The following is a 9,712-nucleotide window of genomic DNA, read 5'->3' on the forward strand; positions in this document are numbered from 1 at the left end:
TTTGTTCCTTAACACTTTTGGTGTTGCTTCTTTCAAATCTTTCTTTAGGTTTGATGTTAAACTGATTCATTGGATTAGTCTCGATCAAGCTAATTCTGGAGTGAGTCGTCTTAGGATCTAGGAGTGACCATCGTAGATTCTAAGTTCGATCTAAGAGTGATTCATCTTCTAACCTTACTCTTGGTTGGAATCATTCGGTAAGTTAGTCGTTTTTGTGAATGTTTGCAAGGATCCTAGAAGGACCTCTAGCTTTGTAAACCCGAGCAACCTTGGCGCTTATCATTTGGTATCAGAGCATTGGTCGACATCCTTTGGCCGGCTCTAGAGGTGAAATATCTTTACTTTATGTAATTTTATTTTTCTGTTATTTTCCTTTTTCGAAAGTAGTTTCTTACAAAGTGTAACAAGACATAACTTGTCTTGAAATTCTTGTATTTTGCTTTCGGATCATTAGCAAAAAAAAATTAGAAGCAAAAGAAAAAAAAACATAAGCAAAAGAAAGAAAAAACAGTAGCAAAAAGAAACAAAAACAGTAGCAAAAAGAAAGAAACCCGTAGAAAAAAAAAAGCATTCGAAGATCCGAGGCACACGAAAAGTTCTTTTCATTATGTTGTGTTTTGTTTAAATTATCAAGTTGTTTATCCTAAGATTGAGTTGCAGTAGCCTTAGTTTGTGAGAGTTGATCATTGAATTAGTTATATCAAGCTTTAAGCAAGATTGCACCAAAATTTAAGCCAACCCTTACATCTTTGACCTAGTACCAAAAGCCTACCCTCGAGTGAGAAACACGAGTGTCCTTGAGTGAAATCCTAGTGAGAGGAGTGGAAAGGTCTTTATTTTGTTATTTTATTTTTCTAACAAAATATCACAGGAAGTACCGCAAGATCCTACTATGGCTACTCTTCAATCAATTCAAGGTATGGTGGAAATGATGAGGGAAGATAGACAGGAAAGAAGGGTGCAACAACAAAGAGAAAAACGAGTCTTACAGGAAGATGAAGGTATGTTTGACTTCGATGTACAAAAAGAACAAGTTGGGAATAGAGGAAGGAATAACTTTGCCAACATTATGCAACCGAGGAGATGGGAAAGAGTAAATGAAAAGAGAGATGGCGGAGCTAAACTCAGAATTCCACCATTTAGTGGAACGGCGGACCCCGATGCTTACTTGCGATGGGAAAGGAAGATAGAACGTGTATTTCATTGCTCTACATATAGTGAAAATAAGAAGATGAGACTTGCCATTGCCGAATTCATTAATCATGCTAATGAATGGTATCAACATCTCAAATCTGAGAAAAGAAGGAAAGATGAGGATCAAATAGAAACTTGGGAAAAACTCAAAGAAGCCATGAGAATGAGGTATGCTCCCAAACATTATAAAAATGATTTGAAAACTAAACTGCAAGCTTTGAGGCAGGGAACAAAAAGTGTTGATGAGTATTATCAAGAGATGGTGATTTTAATGGAAAAAGCACACATTCGAGAAGAAGAGGAAGACACCATGTCTAGATTCCTTGGAGGTTTGAATCTGGAAATGGTTCATCATATTGATAGAAATCCACCACCTTACTTGGAAGATATGTATCACCATGCTATCAAAATTGAAGATCAATTGATGAAAGAAGATGAGCATTCCAAATGGAATGAATTCACGCAACCAAAAGGGAAGTTTGGTGCTGCCAAAAGAGTGAAGGCCGAGAGCTCCAATGCCAAAAACAACGAAGTTCCAAAAGAGGTAAGGGAGAAGACTAGTTCTCTTAAATGTTAGAAGTGCAAAAGGTTTGGACACATGAGCAAAGAATGTGTCAATAAAGAAGTCATGGTAATAAGAAATGGTGTCGTTGATTCAAATGATGGTTGTGAGAAATATGATGCAAAATTTGAGGAAGAATCTAAAGCACATGTTGATGAATTTATTAAACAAGATAGCAAACATTTTGATGTTGATGAAAGTGAGTTGAAAGAAAAGAGAGAAAGAGAAGAGTTAAGGGAAAGGAATTCAAAGGAGAAAGGAATTCAGAGGAGAAAGAAGAGGACAAGAGCAAGATCCAATCCATTTGTCTATATAAGCCAAATCTTATGACATTGTTGCATAAGGACCCTTACTATCAAGGTAACCATGAACAAAAGAAACCTAAAGTGAAAGGCATTGTGGGAAGGTATTTGTCTAAGAAGTCGCATAAAGAATTCCATGGCCAAGAACGCAGAATTGTATGTTGAAGAATGCAAATGCAAAGTACCAAATGGAGGAAAAACAAATCCAAGAAAAATGTAAACAAACCAAGTGATTGGGTTTGGAAGCACTTTTGGAAGGAACAAAAAATTTGTCCAAGTCCAAACATGAGAAGACTCAGAAGGATGATATTACATCAAGACTTCAAGATTGCACTTCAAGGAAGTCAAAAAGTCGTGTTAAATCAAGAAGGCAAACAAGAAGGGGCCATATAAATTTTCAAGAAGAAAGAAGTGACAAGTCCATGGAACACCCACAAGGTATGTTGGGTATTTTTCACATTGTGTGAAAAGCCCAACTTTAGGCCCATATGGGCCATTAATGTTTTAGGTTTTTTTTTATATCTATATATATATATATATATATTATTAACCTAGCAGTATGACACAAGGAGACAGAGGGAAAAAAAAGCTGCACGCAGATCGAGGAGAGAAAACAGAAAAGAAAAAAGGAAAAGAAATTCATTCCGTACAGTGACGTTTTTTGCACGATCGGAGATCGATCCGTGGTCCGATCTAGGTGAAATTTTGACAGCGTGTTCGTAACACGATGGTCTTCAATCTGGACGGTGGATATTTCTTTTGGAGCTGCCTACAGTCAGATACAGTGGGTAGTTGGTGCCACTTTCTAAGTAAGATCTTTCTAATTTTCTTCCCCGATTTATTCCCTTTGTTTACCGAGATTTATTGTCTCGAGATATTATTATTGTATGACTCTAGTTGTTGCTAGGGAGAACTTGGTGTACCCATTATTGATTATAGTGGAGATTTTGACTTCGGTCCGTGGTTTTTTACTCCTCACATTGAGGGGGTTTTTCCACGTTAAAATTGCTTGTGTCCTGTGCTTGTTTGGATTATTATTTTTACTTACTATTTCCTACTAGGTTCACACAAGAGGGGATAATTGGTCCATAAATTTAAGTGTTTATCCCAACAAAGTGGTATCAGAGCGAGGTTAAAAATTAATTAGGCCTTGTGTTGAACAATGGAAACTAGTACAAGTAGAATGGTGACCTTTGAATGGCTCAAATTATCAAGTTTGGAAAAAGGAAGATGGAAGATGTTTTATATGTGAAAGATTTTTATTTTCCTTTTTTTTCACTTGAGAAGCCTGAAGATAAAACTGATTTAGAATGGGAAATATGTCATAGAAAAGTTTGTGGCTTTATTAGACATTGGGTAGAAGAAAATATTCTAAATCATATTGGAGAAGAAACACATGCACGGACTATGTGGAACAAGCTTGAGTCGTTATATGCCCCGAAAACTGGCAATAATAAATTGTTTCTGATAAAGCAAATGAAGGCTTTGAAGTATCAAGATGGAACACCTATGTCAGATCACTTGAATACATTCGAAGGTATCATTAATCAGCTTGCTGGAATGAAAATTAAGTTTGAAGATGAGATACAAGGGTTATGGCTTCTTGGTACATTGTTGGACTCGTGGGAGACTTTCAGAACTTCGTTATCGAACTCAGCCCCAAATGGAGTAATAAGTATGGACATGGTGAAAAGCAGTGTTTTAAATGAAGAGATGAGAAGAAAATCACAGGGCTCTTCATCACAGTCAGAGGTTCTTGTTACTGAAAGGAAGGGAAGGAGTAAGAGTAAAGGTCCGAAGGGTAGAGACAGAAGCAAAAGTAAGAACGGCCGGTCATCGAATGTTGAGTGTTATCATTGTTGCATGAAAGGGCATATAAAGAAGTATTGTCGACAACTGAAAAGAGAAAATAAAAATGATAAAGGTAAGAAAAAGAAAAATGATGATGGTAATGACGCAGATAGAGTTGTTGCAGCTACTGAGGATTTCCTTATCTTATTTGATGGAGATTTTATTAATCTAGCTACACAGCAGAGCAATTGGGTGATTGATAGTGGCGCGTCAATTCATGCTACATCCAGGAAGGACTTCTTTGCATCCTACACATCTGGTGATTTCGGCTGTGTTAGGATGGGTAATGATGGATCAGCAAAAGCCATCGGTATTGGTGATGTACACTTGGAGACCAAGAATGGTACTACGCTGGTTTTGAAGAATGTGAAACATATCCCTGATATTTGCATGAATTTAATTTCCACAGGTAAGCTTGATGACGAAGGTTTCTGCAATACCTTCTACAATGGCAAATGGAAGCTTACTAGAGGTTCAATGATTGTAGCTAAGGGAGAGAAGTGTACCTCACTGTATTTGATGCAAGCAATGGTTATTGATTCTGCAATAAATACAGTAGATGATGAAAAGAGTGTTGAATTATGGCATAAGAGACTCAGTCACATTAGTGAAAAGGGATTGATGATTTTAGCCAAGAAAAATCATCTTTCTGGTACAAAGAATACACCTCTGAAAAGATGTGCTCATTGCTTAGCTGGGAAACAAACTAGAGTTTCCTTTAAGGCGTCTCAACACTCGAGGAAGCCAAATATACTTGACTTGGTATATTCTGATGTATGCGGTCCTATGAAGACAAAAACACTTGGAGGTTCCTCATATTTTGTGACATTTATAGATGATCATTCGAAGAAAACTTGGGTCTATATGTTGAAGACTAAAGATCAAGTGTTGCAAGTGTTTAAACAGATTCATGCCCTTGTTGAAAAAGAAACTGGTAAGAAGTTGAAGTGCATCAGGACCGATAATGGAGGCGAATATTGTGGACCTTTTGATGAATATTGCAGAAGTCATGGTATTCGACATCAAAAGACAACTCCGAAGACTCCTCAGTTGAATGGGCTAGCTGAGAGAATGAACAGAACACTAGTTGAGCGAGTGAGATGTTTGCTTTCACAGTCACAGTTGCCAAGATCGTTTTGGGGTGAAGCATTAAGCACAGTTGTGCATGTTTTGAATCTCACGCCATGTGTTCCTTTGAATTTTGAAGTCCCAGACATAATTTGGTCAGATAAGGAGATATCCTATAATCATCTGCGTGTCTTTGGGTGTAAAGCTTTCATACATGTTACTAAAGATGAGAGATCGAAGCTTGATGAAAAGACAAGACCATGTGTGTTCCTTGGCTATGGCTAAGATGAGTTCGGTTATAAACTATATGATACAGTACAGAAGAAGCTCATAAGAAGTCGAGATGTTGTATTTGTTGAAGACCAAACCATAGAAGATATTGAGAAGACAGATAAAACAGAGTTTCAGCACAGTAATGGTTTGATTGACTTGGATTCAGTTCTTTTGACTCAACCTTCTACGCAAACTGAGAATGAGGTTCAGAATGATCAGTTTGATGGTACAGTAGAGAGTCCAGAACAGGTTGAAGTAGATGATGTTCATAAACAGCCGGTAGAAACAGAAGTTCCTGTAGAGGTTCCTACAGAGGTTTCACTTAGAAGATCTACCAGAAATCGGCATTCTTCCACACGTTATCCAGTTGATGAGTATGTGTTATTGACTGATGGGGGAGAACCTGAGAGTTATAAGGAGGCCATAGAAGATGAACACAAAAGAGAGTGGATTGATGCAATGAAAGATGAAATGAAGTCATTGCATGAAAACCACACTTTTGACCTTGTCAAGTTGCCTAAAGGAAAAACCGCACTGAAAAATAAGTGGGTTTATCGAGTGAAACAAGAAGAACACACCTCACGACAGCGTTACAAAGCGAGACTAGTTGTCAAAGGGTTCAGTCAGAAGAAAGGTGTTGACTTTGATGAAATCTTTGCTCCTGTTGTGAAAATGTCTTCTATACGTGTAGTTATGGGTTTGGCAGCGAGCCTTGACTTGGAGGTTGAGCAGATGGATGTCAAGACTGCATTTTTGCATGGTGATTTAGATAAAGAGATTTATATGGAACAACCAGAAGGATTTGAGGAGAAAGGCCAGGAGAATCTTGTGTGCAAGTTGAATAAGAGACTTTATGGGTTGAAACAGGGACCGAGGCAGTGGTACAAGAAGTTTGAGTCAGTTATGGGTGAGCAAGACTTCAAGAAGACTACTTCTGATCATTGCGTATTCGTGTAGAAGTTTTCTGATAATGACTTTATTATACTGTTGCTTTATGTTGATGACATTTTGATTGTTGGTAGAAATATTTCAAGAATTGACACGTTGAAGAAACAGTTGAGCAAATCCTTTGCCATGAAGGATTTGGGGCCAGCGAAGAAGATTCTTGGAATCCCTATAGCACGAGACAGAGCATCCAAGAAATTGTATATGTCTCAGGAGCATTACATAGAGAAGCTGCTTGAAAGATTCAACATGAGCAAGGCTAAAGCAGTAAGTTCTCCTCTATCCAATCATTTTAAACTGAGTAGCAAGCAGAGTCCTTCTACAGATAAAGAGAAGGAAGAGATGAGTAGAGTTCCATATCCTTCAGCAGTTGGAAGTTTGATGTATGCCATGGTATGTACTAGACCGGATATTGCCTATGTTGTTGGTGTTGTTAGTAGGTTTATGTCAAATCCAGGAAAACAACATTGGGAGGCAGTAAAATGGATTATGAGATACTTGCGGGGTACTTCCAATTTGAAGCTTACTTTTGGAAGTGGAAAGTCAGTGCTTGCCGGTTACACTGGTTCATATATGGCAGGACATTTAGATAACCGAAAGTCTACTTCCGGATATTTGATGACATTTGCAGGTGGTGCAGTGTCATGACAGTCAAGACTACAGAAGTGTGTTGCACTTTCTACGACTGAGGCAGAATATATTGCAGCAGCAGATGCGTGCAAGGAGCTGTTGTGGATGAAGCGATTTATACAGGAGCTCAGCTTCAAGCAACAACAGTATGTGATATTCTGCGATAATCAAAGTGCTATTCATCTTGGTAAGAATTCAACATTCATTCGAGAACGAAACATATTGATGTGAGGTATCACTGGATGAGAGATGCTCTCAATGATGGACTGTTTGAACTTGAGAAGATACATACTGATCGTAATGGATCCGATATGTTGACAAAGAATCTACCAAGAGAAAAACTTGAGTTTTGTCGTTCCGTTGCTGGGGTGACAATTTCTTTCACACAGTGGAAAAGGGGGAGATTTGTTGGGTATTTTTCACATTGTGTGAAAAGCCCAACTTTAGGCCCACATGGGCCATTAATGTTTTAGGTTTTTTTTATATCTATATATATATATATATATATATATTATTAACCTAGCCGTATGACACAAGGAGAGAGAGGGAAAAAAAGCTGCACGCAGTGACTGATGGTTTGCTGAACGCACGCACTAAGCGTGGTAACAATTATATAGATGCAAGTGCACACCTGTCAGAGTAATATAAAATGGATGGAGTATCCAAGTATCGATCCTCAAGGACTTCTAAATAATTTCCAAACTCTAAAGTTTTAAAGAATAGTGAATGTTGGAATGAGTGATTCTTGTAAAATGGGAAGTGGTCACAAATAATGGTTTTGGATTTGGGATTTGGACTTATAATGATAAAACCTAGCCCGAATTACTTCAAGTTAGCCAACAAAGAATCAAGGACATGCTAAGGACAATATGCATTTTACTTTAGAAACCAACGACTACGCTTCTCACTTGACTTATGTCTAAGCAAGTTCAAAGTCCTAAGACATTCCCTAATATGTCTATTATGAGATATATCTTAGTTTTAGGACGGAAATAGTCGCAACCTCGGGTTAAGGTCCTATGTCTAGGCTACTTAAGCGGAACCCTTATGTCTAAGGCGCTCCTCTCCTCGGTTTAACCACTCAACAATGCAAATAAGCAACCTTTTCAGTATTGACTTGTTAAGACTTACAGTGGCCTTCTCTAAATCCTAACTTTTTGGGAAAACATGTTGAGCAATAAATGGAAAGCAAAAACACTACTTCTTAGCAACCCTTTTTAGACATAAAAGGCTAACTATCCATAACCGGGCTAGAGACGGGAATTTAGAAAGACATATTGAACTAAATACAGCAAGTAAAATGGTTGAATGTGGAATGCATGTGTGAAAAACAAAAGTTAACTAACGGAGAGTTTTTATCGGGGTTGAGAGCTTCGCCCTTCTCTTTCAAGCAAGGGGGAGTGTCACGTGCTCTTTCCTCCAAAAACACAACTCTCTTAACTAAAAATAAAGTAAAGGCAAAGGGAAGATAAGCAAAGTGCTAGATTTTTATATATTTGAATAAGTAGAAAATAACTAAGTACAAATGGAAACAAAACAAAGCTCAATAAAGGAATGTAAAGTACTCGGGATTTAAAAACCAAAAGCAACTAATGAAAGCAACTCAAAAGTACTTAGAAAGCAACAAAGAAACACTAAAAATGATCAAGAGAAGGAAGCAAGGCTTGATGAATTTGGTGAAGAAGTTGCTGGAATTTATAGCTGTGCAGACTTGGTTAGGTAGGTCCTAAAACGATGGTGAATCACCCATTTCCAACTCTTTTGACTGACCAAATCGTGCTAAAACTGATAGTGGAACACTTCTTCTACACGTATGCATCGGTTGGAACCACCAAAACGCATTGGAAGACGCGTTTCATTAAGGGCAAAGTTGGAAGAAAACCAGTTTTTCTGCAGGCTTCCCAGGCGCCTGACGCCTTCCATGATGTTTTTTCGTCTTTTTGCTTCTTTTGATTAATTTCCACTCCCAAATGGTCCTAAAATGTCATAAATACAATATAAGCCAACCACAAACCATAATATATGAATTTTGCATGAATTGGAACTCAAACGACCGAGAAAAATCCAAAACAAAGCTGAAACATAGTAAAAACAGCATCTAAAACCTTCTTTTTACGCATGTAAACAAGCGTAATCACGCAGATCGAGGAGAGAAAACAGAAAAGAAAAAAGGAAAAGAAATTCATTCCGTACAGTGACGTTTTTTGCACGATCGGAGGTCGATCCGTGGTCCGATCTAGGTGAAATTTTGACAGCGTGTTCGTAACACGAGGGTCTTCAATCTGGACGGTGGATATTTCTTTTGGAGCTGCCTACAGTCAGATACAGTGGGTAGTTGGTGCCACTTTCTAAGTGAGATCTTTCTAATTTTCTTCCCCGATTTATTCCCTTTGTTTACCGAGATTTATTGTCTCGAGATATTATTATTGTATGACTCTAGTTGTTGCTAGGGAGAACTTGGTGTACCCATTATTGATTATAGTGGAGATTTTGACTTCGGTCCGTGGTTTTTTACTCCTCACATTGAGGGGGTTTTTCCACGTTAAAATTGCTTGTGTCCTGTGCTTGTTTGGATTATTATTTTTACTTGCTATTTCCTACTAGGTTCACACAAGAGGGGATAATTGATCCATAAATTTAAGCGTTTATCCCAACAAGGTAAGAAACAAGTTGTTAAGGCTTATCATTGGACTAACTTGATTCATTTTGATGTAGGAAATGAAGACCTTGATTTGAGGACAAATCCTTTCAAAGAAGGGGGGATGATACGACTCTATTTGTGACCAATTACATGTACCAAAGGAGCAATTACAAGAAGCAAGACAAGAAGATTCAAGAGGCTTTCACACTGCACCTTCAAAAGCTTATTAATGCACAATAATCAACA

This window comes from Momordica charantia, assembly GCF_013281855.1.
Source record: "Momordica charantia cultivar OHB3-1 chromosome 3 unlocalized genomic scaffold, Mcharantia_2.0 BLBB01000003.1, whole genome shotgun sequence".
NCBI classification, from domain to species: Eukaryota; Viridiplantae; Streptophyta; class Magnoliopsida; order Cucurbitales; family Cucurbitaceae; genus Momordica; species Momordica charantia.